Source organism: Lissotriton vulgaris, chromosome 2_1 (genome assembly GCF_964263255.1).
Source record: "Lissotriton vulgaris chromosome 2_1, aLisVul1.2, whole genome shotgun sequence".
Lineage (NCBI taxonomy): Eukaryota > Metazoa > Chordata > Amphibia > Caudata > Salamandridae > Lissotriton > Lissotriton vulgaris.
The window spans coordinates 1271345512-1271362790 of record NC_141687.1 but is presented as its reverse complement, the minus strand read 5'-3'; positions in this window follow the sequence as shown (position 1 = coordinate 1271362790).

Genomic DNA, 17279 nt, shown 5'->3' with positions numbered 1-17279 from the left:
AAATGAAAAGAGAGGCAAGTATCAGAATAGTGCCACAGATGTGCAGGTGGAAACACAAAGGGGGGGGGGGTAGTGAGGGGAACACGTAGTACAGTGACCTTTTTCTGCTAGTTTAACTTCAAGGAGGAGGGCGAGTGCTCGTGCATTCCCCCCTGGGGGCGTCCCTCAGGTTCCTCCCTCCCCTGTCTGCTAGTTGTCGGGCTTTATCAGTGAACCACCCCAGGAAGCGTTTACGTACCTCCGTGAGCCGTACCCCTCCTGGCGTACGGCTGGGCGACGCGTGGTGTTGGCCTCCAGGCGTTCCCCGTTCTTCCTCTGGTTTCTCGGCGTCTCCTTCCTCCTGCACGGCTCGGTCCAAACTGCTCTCGGAAATCAGCTCCCCGGTCCACTCCTGATCCGTCGGCTCTCCTTCAGAGCGAGGGGTCTCGTCGATCCTCCTGATGCTGTTGCTCCGCTTGTCCTCGCTCTTTCCGCTTCCTCCTCTCCTCCGCTCCTCGTCTCCGCTTTCTCGTCCTTCTTCACTCCGCTCCTCCACGCTGCTTCCCGCCACTCCGCTCCTCTCCACTCTGACCGCTCCTCCGGTGTATAGACACACCTGGGGTTGGGCGTTCTCCTCCTTTATCCACCTGGGAGACTCCGCCTCTTCTATACCGCCGGGCTGGTTAAAGGGCCATACGTCTTCCTCGTCACAACTGTAGGTGTCGGGGCTGTACCACTCCGAATACTGCGTGGGCTGTGGAAAGAAGAGGGGGGGGTCACATTGGGTCAGTTCGCGCCCTGTGGCGGTGCTCCCAAGGGGGACCCCGTTACATATCCTCACAGCGGAATCCGCCTTCGAGGCGCTATTCAGCCCAGTAAACCTGCCTACAGTGTCACTGGATCCAAAATGGATACAGTGTATAGATTCTCTAGGAGTGGAAGATGTGAAATACTATTTCGCCCCGCAATTCGAAAAACTGAATGATTTAGAATATGAAGAAGAATATCCTCTGCCAATCGAACTTCTGCCTCTCCCACAGTACGCCTGTATAATCTATACAGATAGATTTGTACAGCATTTCAACGTAGAGAGCAATCCTACGATGCAGCGTATGCGATTGTTAAAGGTCGTTGGCTGTGCGGTAAATTCAGACCGAAAATAACAAAAACTGAATCAGTGAAGTACTGTTCGGCTCAGAGATCTGAAATCAGGTCTTTAAAGATGGCGCTTGAAAATGCGGAACGTGAATTCCCGACACTTATCGCGTGCGATTCTCATTTATGCGTCAACTCTTACAATAATAAGTTGCAGAGCTGGATTGAAAACGATTACAAAGATGACACAGGTGCCACAATAAAGCATAAATTGCTCTGGAAACAGGTAGCTCTTTTACAGAAAGAACTACAAAAGACTCACGTGATACACACTCTGAGTCATCAACGTGATGGCGTTCACGTTGCAGGGAATTCATTGGCTAATACAGCCACAGCGGAAGCAACTAAACCGGCTTCCGTAGCCACAAAAAAGCGTGCAGAAAAATACATAGACGGGGAAACTATGCTGGCAGTAAAAACGTCCGTTAAAGGCGACTGTGCAGCACTGCCCGTGAACTATCCACTCAATTATGCATACGTAATCGATGCAAACTCCGTTCCTTTTGCTCGAATCCCTGGAGTGGGGGATAGGGTAATTCCAAACATGAACAGGAGAATATTTTTAATAGCAGACGCACACATGGGTTTGGGTCCTAGGCACAGAAAGATCAAGGAATCCCTGACTGAATTACAATCAGTATACTGTTGGCCGGGAATGAGTGTGCAACACCAAATATATGCAAACAACTGTGAAAACTGCAACAGGGATCGCAGTAGTGAACTACGCTACCAGCTACCAATCAGAAACAGCGTAACGCTGTCTACATCCCATCCTGCGTCCTATTAATCATTAAGGCTAAACACACTTAAAAAATGTGGCCCCAGCACTCGGCTGACGCCAGAACAGTTATAAAAGATCTGTGAGTCTTTATCGGCACATACGCAATTGCCATGTTCCATTCTGACCAGGGTCCTGCTTTCAGCTCTCGAGCTTATAAGGAGGCCATGGCCAGCATGGGAGTTGGGTTGCGGTATTCTTGTCCGTCACACCCCGAAGAGAATAGTGTGCTAGAAAGAAAAAACCGGGACATAAAGCGATCTATAACAGCGAAGGTATTAGGTTCGGGTGCTGGGTGGGTCAAACATCTAATAAGTGTCCAGATCAGTCTTAATAATTTGCCAAGAAATTCTCTAAGAGGTTTCAGCCCATACGAACTATTGTTCGGAACTAGAATGAGAGTTCAGGACTTAGATAGTCAAGTATCAGTGGTACAAGATAAGAAAACAGACTTTGACATCAAAGATCGTTTGGCTGTTTTACAGGACTTGAATGAAACAAGAAAATCCTTAAGCAACATAAAGTTAAAGCAAAGCCAGCTACCACTGACGAGGCACCACAAGCAACAGCCCCAGCAAGGCCTGTCTGGATTCCAAAGATAGGGGATCTAGTCAGAGAAAAACAGCCAATAGCGGTGAAGAAGGAATTTGGGCCTTCTTACAGAAAAGCAGTACCTGTCTTGGCAGTCACCGGAACAAGATCAGTAGTACTACCGCCCCTTGCTGGTAAAAAGGAGAACAGAGTTGTATCTATCGACCTGGTAAAACCACAAGCATGTGGCCTATAATCAACAGTAGGCCCAGTGTACTCCCGAGAAACAACAGAATACCCAAACTTGCAACAATCCAAGAGGTTCAAACTGAAAGACTAATCACATTCGATCAGCCTGCAGTACACAGAGAAGGACTATGCAATAATGCCATGGAACTCGTGCCTCTTGAGACACAGATTGAAACAGTTCGTCAAGAAACACCAGTCTACAATAATGTGGCATCAGAAAGTGCTACCGAAAGACAGATTGAAAGAACAATTCCAACAATTGACAGAACTAACAAAAAAGACTTTTAAAGAAAAAGCAACAGAACTCTTTTATCAATTCAAAGAAATTTATCTTGTTTCTCCATGGTTAGAGTTCTGGTTTGGTCTAGGTGTATTTTTCCTCCTGCTTTGGCTCATCATGGCACTTTGTTTGGGAAAATTCATTGAGGGAAAATATAGTACAATGGACACAGCAAGTCAGAACATCAACTTAGTCCTCAAACCACACAGATCATCCCACGTGAAGAAAAGAGAACTGTCAACAGTAAATGTCACAGCCATTCCAATACCCGGTGGGGTAGTATGGGAGAAAACTGACTATGAGATCTCTGGTCCGGTCGAGATCCTGAAGTATCCTCATCAACTGAAGGTTTCCTTAAGTGACTTTGTAAAACCTAGTACATTCTCTGATGATTGGGACTTTGAAAGTATTAATAACATGATGTCTGATTTAGTAATGTCAGCTAGATTCACAGAACATGATTATCTACAAGGTTCGTCTAGTTATGAACAAATGTTCTGTTTTACACATTATGGAGATCATTATTTGCATAAATCTGCACAGCCTAGAAATGTTTTTAAGTATAATCAATGGGAAGATTGTTCTACACCACCTAAAAGCAGTTCTAAAACATTCTTTGAGAAATTCAAGTACTTCTCAGGGTTTAACACCAGTGATGCAGAAATGTTATATTACAAACTGTTAGATAAAACAGGATTGAAAACAATGCTGACAAACACTAAATTGATATATTCAGAAGCATTTTATGAAAAAATGATGACATTTGGTTTTGATTATTGGAAAAATAACATGGAAACAAAAACCATTTGGGGTACGAAAGATTGGCAGGTACAAGGTCTAGAAGCATTATTCAGAACCTGCATGATACCAGAACAAATTATGTTTTTAAATGACACAATTCACCAAACATCCTGTCTTGGCCTAGCTAAGATCAAAGACCTAAACAAACCGTCTATTCCAAAAGCAATACCTGAAAATACAACAACAGATATTGAGATAGACGTAACAAAAATTTTACATTTTAACAGAACACATCCTGATTGGAAAAAGTGGTTAATCTGGCCTACTGACACAAACAACTGTCAAGATAGATTCGTGAACAAAACACAGGGGTTAAAAATGACCAGACAAGACCCTAGATACTCCTAGAGACAACATCCAGGGATAGTAACTACATACAGTGTAGGGAAACTCTGCCTCGAATGGCTAGGATCATCCACACTGGCTGAAATTAAGCAACACTTGTCTTTACTTAAAGATGGTGCTGATTTGCGCGATTTTATTATGGGACCACGCAAACAGCGTCAAAAGCGTTTCATAGCGACCAGTATCTATGCTGCATACAACGAGGCTTGGAAAGTCACACAAATTGAAACAGCAGAAAAAATACGAGAAATTGATCATATTAATTTGGAAAAATCACTTTCTGTAGTGGACAATGGGTTAATGACTCTGTCCTCCAGAATATATTCGTTGGACAATATTGTATCCTCTGCCTTTGATATAATAGACAGAGACTTGCTAATGTTACAGCATGGCCAGTCACAATTATGTTCTATTGTACAATTAGGCTGGACGCTGCAAAATCTTCGTTCAGGCTATGTTCCTTGGCGTTTAATCAACACAACGTCATTGTTTTCCATTTTTAACCTTACTGATAAACAAATCAGCTTGGCACAGAAAGGAGCAGACTATACAATCCTGAGCATCGAAAAACTTGAGAGATTACCATTGACAATGTCAGAAAGTCCTGTCATTGAATGGATAATACACAGAATTATCACTATTCCGATAACAACTTTCCAATTTAAAAAGTGCCTTGAATACATATCTACTGGCCAGTATGAACGATTGGGTAAAGGATAGGTTAAGTCAGCATGGAAATTACCATACACACATTCATGCTATAGTGACAGCGACAAAAATGTATTTCTTAGCGGTGAAAACTGTAAACGTTCACTAAGCGGTATACTTTTGTGCCAGGGTATTAAATTACACGGAGACTGTGAAGGTAGTTCTAACAACCTTTCATGCCACCAGCTTGTCACACCTGCAACGCAGATAGAGCCTGTCTTTATGCAACTCGCGAATGGGAGTTACATTCTAAGAACGGATCACAGATGTTGTGGCCTTTTGCCAGGAAAAGCATATCTTGTAAGCGTAACTTCCATGGTCAAATGCTGTATGCAAGCATTGTTCCCAAGCGGCCCTGGAGACATAGAGACTCCCATCTGGCCTCGTCTGCATTTCTCTTCTTTACGAATTGATACTTTAAGCAAAATGAAGTCTGTGCTTTTGCAGGTTGTCAGTGCCCATCACGTCATCAAAAGAGACGTATGATCTCCTAGTTGCAAGGACAGCTACGGAGGTTCATGACCTTTTATCAACAAATTGCCCTGTGCATTTCGTAGAAATGTTGAGCCAACTCCTTAACATGTCTAGTGCCACAGGCATCCCAGGCATATTTAAGACGATTTTTACGGGACTGCAAACACCATTTCAAGCAATTCTGGGAATCGTTCCAAATTTTGTCCACTCTGTTTTTGGCGGCATACCCCTATTTTTGGGACTTGTAGCAGGGATTTTATTTTTGACCCTCCTGCTCCGATATGGCAAGCCACAGCTCAGACATGACTCCTATGAAAATGGAAGAAACAATCCTAGCAGTGCGCTACCGGGACAGAATAACTAGAGTCCTTGGATTGGCCAGGCTGAGTGATCTAAACATGACCTGGTTCCTTTCATTCAGACCGATATGGCAAAATTGCATCTTACCTGTACTACGATGTATGCTGTGCGGAGATGAGTGCATGTTGGACACCTGTCTTGCTCTTCCATCAGCAGTACCAATGGATATCGATACTTTGCTCAGTCCGATAACGGCTCACGCATTGTGTTGTCCCCAGCGGCTACCAATCCTGATGACGGCATTCGTTGAGACTCCTGTGCTACGACTAGGTGGTAACAGTGGAGCGAGTGACAAAAGCAACATCACCCAGGTACGACCTTCTGTGAGCATTGCTGATCCCGACTTTGATGACAGCAATCATTCTCACACCTGCCAAGTTACAGCACTATCGAATTTGGTCGAACTGTCACCTGATTTTGTAGACCAATTCTTTGAGAGCTTGTCTGATATGATGTTCTCACCCGAACAGAAACAATAACTTTAGAGAAGCATTCCAACACACAGCGTTCCCATGAACTCTGAATTCGGCCTTCAGTTTTGAACAACAAAAACTGCTAAAAGCGTTGGAACTCTATTTTCCCCGTTCAAGCATTAATTCTTTTGAATTGAACAATTTTTAATATTCACCTTTTTTTGGCACAAAAAATTCTTTGCTTAAAGTAGAACTATTCATAGAGAACAGAAGCTTCTACTTCTATTTTTAGATACATCTAGAGACATAATAACTTTACACCAGCCTCTAGCACATTTTACTGCAATGCATTTATATGGGATGAAATTATCTCACCCTTCTTTTCTGTATTCAGAGATATTTCATGTGTAATTCTTTTTGCAAAATCGTTCATTGATTTCATATGCTATGAATTTTGAATGATTTCTATGCTTCAAAAAACGTACAGTACCTATATTTTCACGTATTACAAATACGCCTATTTCAAATGCATCTATGTATTTTGGGGTGGGCAATGTTACACATGCATCTTATTGCTCTAATTTTAGTAATTTGATGGACATGAATTCGTGGAGTGGGTGTTGCGTTCTAATCTAGGACCCTGATCGATACTGTAACCTTATGCCCCTATACGGCTATAATTCCATTTATTCCCTATATTGGCATAACCGATCAAATGCAATATTCAGAAACTCGTCTCTGGCCTCACATGAACAGAGCCACATTTCAGAATCGCTTCCCCCGCCACTTCATTTGCAGCTAATTAGTGCAATGACATAGCAGAAGTTACTATCTAAGATTCCTAGATTAACACTCCGAGTCCTTCAACAAGATAAAAACTCAGCAACCTGGGAAAGCCCTGCTTGCTATGTTTTGATTAGTAATAGAACCCTAATGAGCACTGATAGACGATCACTTCCTAGTGACATCTTTATTGACGTCTTATGTCCAAAAACTTACGTCAAACAAGGCACCTTTCAGGTATAAATATTACCAACGTTGCCTTAAGCAAACGCTGCTGTTTTCGCTGAAGTTGCTGCTGTTATGCTGATGATAGCATCGCTGCTATCACTACTGCTATCGCTGCTAACTAGCGAACGATGGTGTGGTGAACTTAGGAGCTGAACAAGCCGTCCCCTGCAAGAGCCCAGCAGATGCAAGCTGCCCGCGGACGCTGCCCCTCCTCTTCCTCGATGCGCTGAGAGAGACGCTGTCTTTTCTCCTGCAGAGAAATCCAGCTCCGGCGTTTCTAGTCTACCCTTGCGGGTGACTGGGATATCGAGCCCCTGAAGGAGATACCAGAGCTCCATCATTCTATTCCAGAGGTATGGTGTTGACTAAACCCTTAGAGAGAATTCTTGAAGCAAACCTTGGCAAAACCAACTTAACTTAAAGCTACTTACTTACTCCCCTCCCAAGTATTAGGCTTAGGTCAGGTACACTGGGGTAGGCGTAGTTAGAAGCACCAGTTGAGTATTTTAGCCTAATGTATATATGATTGTATATATGTTTTATTCATTTTAAACCATTGTATGGCTAAGAAACCATATCAATGCTTTTACAGTATTATTTCGTAATACTCATCTTACTTTACGTACTTTTTATAATAACAAGTCTTGCAATTGTGGCAATTCATTTCTCTTGTACGAGAAGAAAGACTGTTCAATAAATGTTACCCTTTATTGAAAACGCCTGTCTCTCTATTCTCTGCATATTGTGAAAGTAATCTGCACAACCACTGACTGAGTAAAATAACTGTCTATTGTTCACACGACTCTAGAGATTGACTCTTATCTGAGGAGCAAAGTTGTCATGTTGCACGGTTGTTGGAAAACTGAATCCCTTCTTGGCTGTGCCAGGGAAGCGGATCACTTCCTATTCAGTCAAGCAAGTTTCCAGTGACCTCTGAGCTAGTTGGTAACAAACCCAATTAAGTTTAGCATAGTCAGTGGAGGCCTGGAAGATCCGCACTTCTATGTCGATACTACTGTTTATGTTATTCCAATGCGCAGGGCCTATTGGGAAAATAGGAACTACACTACTTTGATAGAAATAGAAGGCGAACGTGTCCCTACCTTTGTGTATGCCGATGACGCGGTTATTATGGCTCGAACACAAACTGGCCTCCAGAAGGCCTTAACCAGCTTCTCAGCATACATGGGAGATATGGGCCTTAGGATTAATATAGGAAAGACCTTCACCATGTGCTCCTCGAACAAGGTAAATATTACCTGTAACATTCATTTAGATAAATCAAAGATAGGCTTAACTGATACTTTTTCCCATTTAGGGATTGTTTTTAACAAAAGGGGTACCTGGAGATTAGCGATCACGACGAGGAATCTAGCTTTTTCACGGGCTATTGGTGCTCTGAAGCAATTTGCAAATAAGTTAGGGGATAGGCCAGTACAAATCCTGATTGATATATATGAAGCGAAATGTGTATCAACGGCTGTTTATGGAGCTGGTATATGGGGGGTGGCAGACTGCCATGAAATCCAAACAAAGGAAAATGGTTTTCTCTGCTACCTGCTCGCTGTTCCCCGTTCGACCTCTACCTATGTCTGTCACAAAGAATTAGCCTTGCCCTTTCATTTCAGATCAAATTAAAATCAGCCCCATGTTGTTGTGGCACAAGATCTGGACTACAGCAGAAACTGCTTTTAATAGGGCGATTATTGCAGACTGTATTATACTCGAAGGCTCCAAAAAGATCCAGTGGCTTTCCTATGTCCAGGAATATTTTAATAATATCGGACGCCCTGAATTTTATGAGTCCCCTGAGACACTGTCCTCGATCCCCAGACGGGCATTGAAAGAAGTTTGTCTTGCCCATCTGGAAGAATGACGCTGGTGTCTTGAGGGAAAAAAGGCCTCTGTTATTTATCATCAACTACTGTTGCAAAATTCTGGGCTACAGCTCTATTTGTCATCAGATCAGACAAGCTATAGCAGAATGCTCTTAGCCCGTTTGAGAACTGGAACCTTTTTTAGGATGTTAACTTTTCCTAACCCAAATGATTGGTCGTCACAATTAACAACTTGTCCGTGTGATGATTCCTCCACTCAATCAATCATACACTGCGTTCTGTTCTGCAGATTCTATGAGTGGGGACGGAAAAGATACCTACTGCCTCTTCTTAAAACTTGGAACCTTAGACAATGTAGACCAGCCTTATTTAAATTACTGACTTTGTCTGATGAAACGACTATTATCGCTGTGTCTAGGTACCTGAAATATGTCATTAGAAGCAGATCTACTATGGTTTGACTGTAATTTTCAAGAGTTTTCATGATGTTGTTACACTTTTCACCCTTGAAGTAAGGGGTTTCTGATATTTATTAAATATGTACTGTAAATAGCTTATTAATTATCAATTGTTACTGTTTTATTGGATGTAATTACTCTGTTTGCTTTTATGATTTTAATGTAAAATCGAATAAAGCTATCTTTGATTTGATTTGATTTGATATTGACTGAAGTTCTATTGCATTTAAAGAGTGTACTTTGCTCTGTAATCTAATAAAGGGATTACTAGAGAGTGGTTAGTAATAAATACGTATATTTTATATATATACCTTGTGTGGTTCTCCTTTCATTTAGACATTCAAGAGGTTATAATCTGGTAAACCTAGCTGCTTTACACTCCTTCAAGACTTAGCCTGACGGCTGCTCTCCATGGCTACCACTAGGATAGCTTTCAATAAAGGTTGTCTTAAAACTATCATCAATAAGGGTTGTTTGGACTTGTGCAAGGTGCCCACTATAAGTAGTGGACAGCATATGCCAGGCCAACCTCTCACCCAATCTGATGGATGTCTCACAACAGGGCTTACACCAAAGAGCATGCTAAGTTAAAGAACCACATGAGCACTTTTTCTTACCCGAAGAGGTAAAAGAAAAATGACCTGTACTTCTGAACATAATGCATTGGTAAATAATGTGCAAAGGAAAAATTCAGTATGGGAGAAACTAACAATGAAACTGTCTCAAATGCTTAGCGTGACAGCAAACTAACCTGTACGTACTCATACTCATAGAGCGATGTAGAAATCCATCATGATATCAAAAGGGCAAACACTGAATATTCGTGCCACCCGGTAAAAAATCATATATAACGTGGATCAAAGTGAACCTGTATGTGAATGAAAGGAAAAAGCATGCCAATGAACAAGCAGCCAGAAAATAAAATATGTCTAGTGTTGTCGACCAGTCAAAAGCACTGACCTGTTTAATCTGGTAAGAACGTAATACCAGTGGTCTGAGGATGTTTGGACAAGGGCAAAAGTAATGTTGGTGCCGGCCGTGAAATACCATGGCAACCGACCGTTCAATAGCCTTAATAAGCCTGCAATATAAAACCATAAAAACATGGAAAATCAAACTCCATCCCAATATAAACACTGCAAGCATATAATAACCGGCAAAGCCCAACACCAGTGAGCCAGTGCACCTAACACTGACTTGAAAGTTAAGCGAACCGCAGCATTTTTGGAAGCCTGTGAGCACCGAATGATCAATCCACCAGCCGTAGCACAGCATACACCATGTGACCAAGAACACAGAAGTAGGACAACAACAAATGGAGTCTGTGTAGACCCCAAACATGGACGCCATATAGGAGATGGGTTCTAGCCTCAAGTTCATAAGCTGAAAGTATATAGTACTATCCATACCAGATTACTGAAGCCGAAAAAAGATTAAAAAACGAAGAAATCAATACAGCACATGTGCTGGCAAGATACATGTCCGTGTTATGGTAATTGAACCTTCAAGGGTTTTAATTGTCTTAATGTTTCGAATATTATTTTAAATATCTACAATTGTACGACCTGATATATTTGATGCCGTTAATGCACAACAACTGTGACAAATGTCTTTTTAAGTTAATTTCTGTTTGTCACTGAACAGTGATCTTTTTGAGACAAAAGAGAGCAAGAGAAAGGGTGTATATGAAAGAGTATTCGGATTTAATATTTGTTACAAGGGTACATGATAGATAAACAACGTTGTAAGAGAACATACAAATAAATTGATCTATAAAAATTCTCTATACAACAATTGCAAAAGCTTTTCTACCTATTTACAATCTAATTTATTATCCGGTAGAAAAAGCAATCGTCGACGTTTCGGTCTCTATTCTTGCGTTTCCGAGACCATCCTCAGGACATAAAAAATCATATCTTGGGAGACCCTAAAAATAACAAAGATGCCATTTAAAAACATCTAAGTATCCTATACTTAGGAAATAAGCAGTTATCAAAATATAACACCCTAAGCTCTCAATATTTTATAAAACAAAATACATTGTTTATCTATTTACATATCATTCTAGAATTTGATTCAGAATTATCTAAGTTAAACATCCCAAATAGTTGCTTCCATCAAATGCAATCATTGTATATATGTCTATTTCACAATTGAATTGTTTTCTGATTCAACACAAAATGATATAGTGCCTTAAATGATTTAAAAATGACCTTTCAAACAAAGTGGTTTGCATGATTGTCAAAGCAGAAGGATAAAGAGTCACTCATGCTTAAACTGTGGTTACATTTACAAGAAAACATTGATTTGTAATAATACCTCAATTTCAGTTATTAAATAATGTCTATATCTTTTGGAACAATGTAATCCATTATTTATTGCATTTACTTGAAACTAGAGCTTCAAAAATGATGTCTTAGCCTTAAAGAGTGTCATGTATATATATAAAATCATTACCTCAAGCACGAAAATTCTGAATATGGTGGTAATGTGCGACACAGCATAAATCAAAATGATTGTATCTCTCTTAGTAAATAACCTGCATCACAACCAAAAGAAATGTCTGTTTGAGAACACTGGCCTTAGAGACAATATTTTGACTGACATCGACATCCGCAAGTTAAATATGTCTTCCATGAAATCGATCTATGAAACTGCTCTCTGTCCTTTGCTAGTTTTTCAGATAACTTAAAAACAACCGGGACTGAACATTAGTCTCTAAAGGATTGAAGGCATAGCACTCAGTGTAATTACTAAATGCTGGTTTATACTAATTTTTCTAAAAAAACGGAGACAATGGGGGGGGGAACCTCTATTTCTTTACATCGAGCAACTGAATTTAAGAATAGAAATTTATTTATAAGAAATATCACTACATGGATCGCATTATCGTACAAGCGACAAAGAACAAACTGTCTCAGCATGGTCAATAAATACCTGTTTGAAGTCCTTATTCGCCTGACTTCATAGATGTATAGAAAAGGAATTAGGCAGATAAGATATCTGTGGACAGGTGGAGAGAAGCGATTAATTCCTATGCTTGTGTTACGCTTAAACAAATATAGTCTATCTCACTATCATCTTATTTTGTACCTCAATCAGGCCAATCCAATATTAACCGTTAGGATTTAGTTAATCAAAACACATAAGTTAATGTTATGGTAGAGGGCCTACAAAACGGTGAAATTTAAATTACTAGTGTAGGACCTCCGATACTATGAGGTTTTCAATAGCTTAATTCAGAGAGTAACATACCTAAAAAAATTGGTGAAAATCTCCTATCGTATTATTCTGGCCATATGTAGTTACAACGTTGAGTCTATCGCAGTCAGCTCTCAACAACTAAAAAACACCAAAAATGTGTATTATTTAAGGGTTCAGTATAGAATTTTAGCCAAGCAAGTAGGGGGGATTTAGGGGGGAATTATCTAAATTGCCTACTCTGTCAAATACCTGAAATTAATTTGCTGCAGCCCGTCACTTCCAAGTCAGTTCAGGAGCAAGAATGAATGCATGAAACCCGAAGCTTTTTGAAGGGCTTCGTTTGGAGATCAAAAGAGGACTTTCATTTAGAGATCAAAAGAGGACTATCGTTTGTCAATGGGCCCCATGTGTCTGATAGCAAACTGGCGGCCATCTTGGAAGGTGATATTTTACATATAATTCATATAATTCACATGAAATTCGAGCTTGCTAATCAAAGTATAGCTTCATCTTATAACATAAAGAACACAGTATAGCAAAATTACTGTTCATCAAAGCAAAATGTTAGATTTTTGTAATTTTTCGTTGCATAATTACACAGGCTCTAATTAAAAATAAAGTTCACCTAAGGTTGCCAAACAGTCGCAAACCCTACTAATAACTGCAAAGAAAACTTTATCTGGCATCAGTGCATAAATCGTTAGGATGTCCTTAAACCGGCAAATAGTATCCGTAGAGGTTTTCTGGCTACAAAGACTGCTAACAGTGCTCCATTTGTATCTAATAGAAAAAAGCAGTCTATATTCATATTGGCCAATTATAACTTCGACAGTAAGCATGGTTTATAGGTTTGGCAACTCAGTAGTATTAATTGCTTCAGTAGATTGTTATACATTATCAAGGAAATAATATATGTTAGATGTTCAAAGTAGACAATAAGCTGTGCCACAACAATACGGATCAATCCAAAGAAAAGAGTGAAAATTCCTCCTGGATCCATACCAGTTTACAACTACTGTTGTTGAAAACAATTGTTTGGAATTTGGACACTAGCATAATTGAAGACAACTTGAGACAACATTTCATGCATCAAAATAAGTCATCAGGATTCACAGACAAGCCAAGGAGTGCCATTCTGTAGCACTGTTTAGACCTTTTTCTATCGTGTTGGTATTACAGATATATTTTCCTTCTCTTAAGGTCAAAATCCGGTCAACATTCTGTTGCCTCTTCGTGGGTTTGACTACATCAATGACCCACCAGGTCATTTGATTAAAGACGTGTCCTGTCCTCAAATAATGTTCAACCAGGGGGGCATTTTCAACCTTGCATCTAATGCGGGATTGATGCTGCAGAATCCTCTTTTTTATGGGCTGAATTGTCTTCCCAATATAGTGCAAATTGCACGGGCATTTTATGCAATACACCACATTAGTGGTGTTGCAGTTTGAAAATGACCTTAATGTAAAATTTACACCATTGATGTTACATGTTTTCACAGTTTGTGTGGTGTGGCAGGCCTGACAGTTGCTACATTTATGATGTCCAACAATAGGTACCAGTTGTTTCATATTATCAACCACATTATTGTCTTTCGTACTGTCATAGGCTCTCACGAGACGGTCTTGTAAATTAGTACCTCTTTTGAAGGCAAAGAGTGGTTTCTGAGCCAGCTCAGGAATCGATGCCAGCAGGTTCCAGTGTTTTAGGATAATTCTCTTGATAGCATTTGCATGCGTACCAAAAGTAGAGACACAGATTAGATTCTCTTTTTTGGGACGATCTTTCACTCTTAGCAACTCTTCTCTGGGATTGTACCAGGCTCTTTTTAAGGATTGTTTTAGGAGTTTGGACGGATAGCCTCTCGCCTTAAGTTTGTCTTTCAACTTCTTGGCCTCAGCGAAATAATCTGATCGTAGAGTGCAGTTTCTGCGAAGGCGAAGAAACTGGCCAAATGGTAACCCATCCTTAAGGGCCTGAGGGTGATGACTTTGGTATTTAAGGAGGGTATTGCGAGATGTAGGTTTGGTGTACAAACTTGTATATAGGCGATTAGAGAGATCATGCCTTATGTAAATATCCAAGAAGTTCATTTCATGGGTATTGTATTCGAGAGTGAACTTAAGATGTTGACTCTGGTTATTTAGCCAAACATGAAAGTTCTGTAATTCCAAATCAGTGCCTTTCCAAACCATAAATACATCATCGATGTATCGCAACCACTTCCGGATATTCCCCAGAAAGGGGTTGGATACATCGTGGATATACTGGGATTCAAAATGGGATACAAAGATGTTAGCTATGTCGGGGGCATAAACGGCCCCCATGGCCACTCCATTTAATTGCTGATAGAAAGTATTGTCATAGATGAAAAAGTTTTCACACAATGAAATGCGTACACATTCCACTATGAAATCTGTGGGGACCTCATGTGGCCTTGGTCTCCCATCTAGAAGCTCTCCAAGTATAGTAAGTACTTCTTGCTGGGGGATGTTTGTATACAAACTTTCTATATCCATGGTGACAAGTATGTCAACCATGGGATCAAAGTCAAAGTTTTCAACTTCATTGATGACTGCCATTGTATCTCTGATATATGATGGTGAATCTGTTGCAAATGGTCTTATAAAGTGATCTGCATATTGTTCCAGAGGTTTTAATATAGAGTTACACCCGGACACAATAGGTCGTCCAGGGGGGTTGTTAAGGTCCTTGTGGACTTTAGGCAATAGATATATGGCAGGCACCGTAGGTGTCTTGTTAATCAAAAAGGAAGCCTCCTTTTCATTTAGCCAACCGCCGTCAAAACCCTCTTTACTTAGGGTACTGATTTCTTGTGACAATCGTGGTGTGGGGTTGGTTGTTAACACTCTGTAGTTCGTCTGATTTGAAAGTTGTTTTATCATTTCAATGTGATATTTAGAGCGATCCCAAAGAACTATGCCACCCCCTTTGTCAGCTGGTTTAATTAACGTACCCTCTAATGACTGGAGATTACGTAGGGCTTTTTGATGTTCTTTAGAAAAATTGGACTTATACTGAATCTTTTTCTTGAAAAGATTGTCTATTTCAATCAGTACTGTATTTTCGAAAGCTATGACTTCTTTTTTCACCATGGAATTAAGCGGATAAAAAGTTGACGGGTTACGTAGACCCGTAGTTCCCTTGTTGTTTGTGCTGATGTTATCTGCAAAGTAGTTTTTAAGTCTTATGGATCTAAAAAATTTGAACATCTCAAATCTGGTTTCAAAGAGATCATTTTTGTACGTAGGAACAAAACTCAGTCCTTCTGATAGGACCTCTGTTTCCTGTTCTGATAAGACATGCTTTGAGAGGTTGAAAATAGGGATATTCTGGTTAGATGTTACCACTCGTAATACTGATTGCGAGTTTTCCTGAACCCAGGTGTATAAGGGTTCCGGTTCCATCCTCTCCTCTGAGATTGCTGTTGCGGTCTGTGTTGTTGACCGTTGTTCCTCCGGTCCTGTCCTAAAAAAACCTGTTGGCGAGAGGTGGACGCCTGTTGGTCCTGTTGGTGGGCATTGCTATCTATAGATTTTTCACTGCCTGATTCAGAGATAGTGTCAGAGAAGTTGATTCTTTTCCTACCCCTGTTTTGTTGGTTAGTGTTTTGTGGGGCATAAAAATCCTTTTGTAAATAGGGATATGTGCATTCTTTATTATATCTCCTGATGTTGTTCTGAAGCTTTTCAGTTTTTTTGTGGGAATTAAATGCCTCAAAATCTTTTATTGTTTGTTGGACCTTGTCCAGAAGGAATTTGCTATTGGTGATAGTAGAATCACCTAAGATTTTTTTCTCTAGAGCTTCTATCTCTGTTGTTAGTAATTTAATTTGTCTAGCAGCTGTTTCAATACTAAGCACCATCCAGGTGCGAGAGCACCGGTTGGCTGAGTAGCTGAAACCTGTCTTAAATTCCTCGTCGTCAGTGAAAATTATTGGTATGTTACGTATTTGCAAACCTGTTGGTATTATGTTTGCACTTAAGCAATCTGTGAGAAATTTCGCATGAAGTTCCGTTCTCACAAGTTTCTTTTTCAATCTCTCAAGTTGATTAAGATTTGACTCATGAGCTGGTTGGATTGATGTTGTTTTATTGCCTAATAGTGAAGGACCTCCAGCTATTTTGGCAATATACTCTTCTGAGTAGGCTAAAGTCTCTGCCTCAGACATATAGTTTTAGTTATATAGCTAGAAAAAACCACTTGTGACAGTGGCCCACACAGTTAATCAATCAATCAGTGACACTTATAAAGCGCGCTACATACCCGTAGGGTCTCAAGGCGCTGGGGGGGGGGGGGGTGCCGCTACTGCTCGAACAGCCAGGTCTTCAGCTTCTTCCTGAAGGAGAGGTGGTCTTGGGTCAGGCGCAGGTCGGTCGGTCGGGAGGGAGTTCCAGGTCTTGGCGGCCAGGTAGGAGAAGGACCTTCCTCCTGTCGTCGCTCTTCGGATGCGGGGGACGGCGGCGAGGGCGTGGTTGGCTGATCGGAGGTGGCGTTTGGGAGCGTAGAAGTTGACTCGGCTGTTGAGGTAGCTCGGGCCTTGGTCATGTAGGGCTTTGTGTGCGTGGGTGAGGAGGCGGAAGGTGATTCTTTTGTTGACGGGGAGCCAGTGAAGGTCTCTCAGATGTCCGGAGATGTGGCTGGTTCGTGGGATGTCGAGGATGAGTCTGGCTG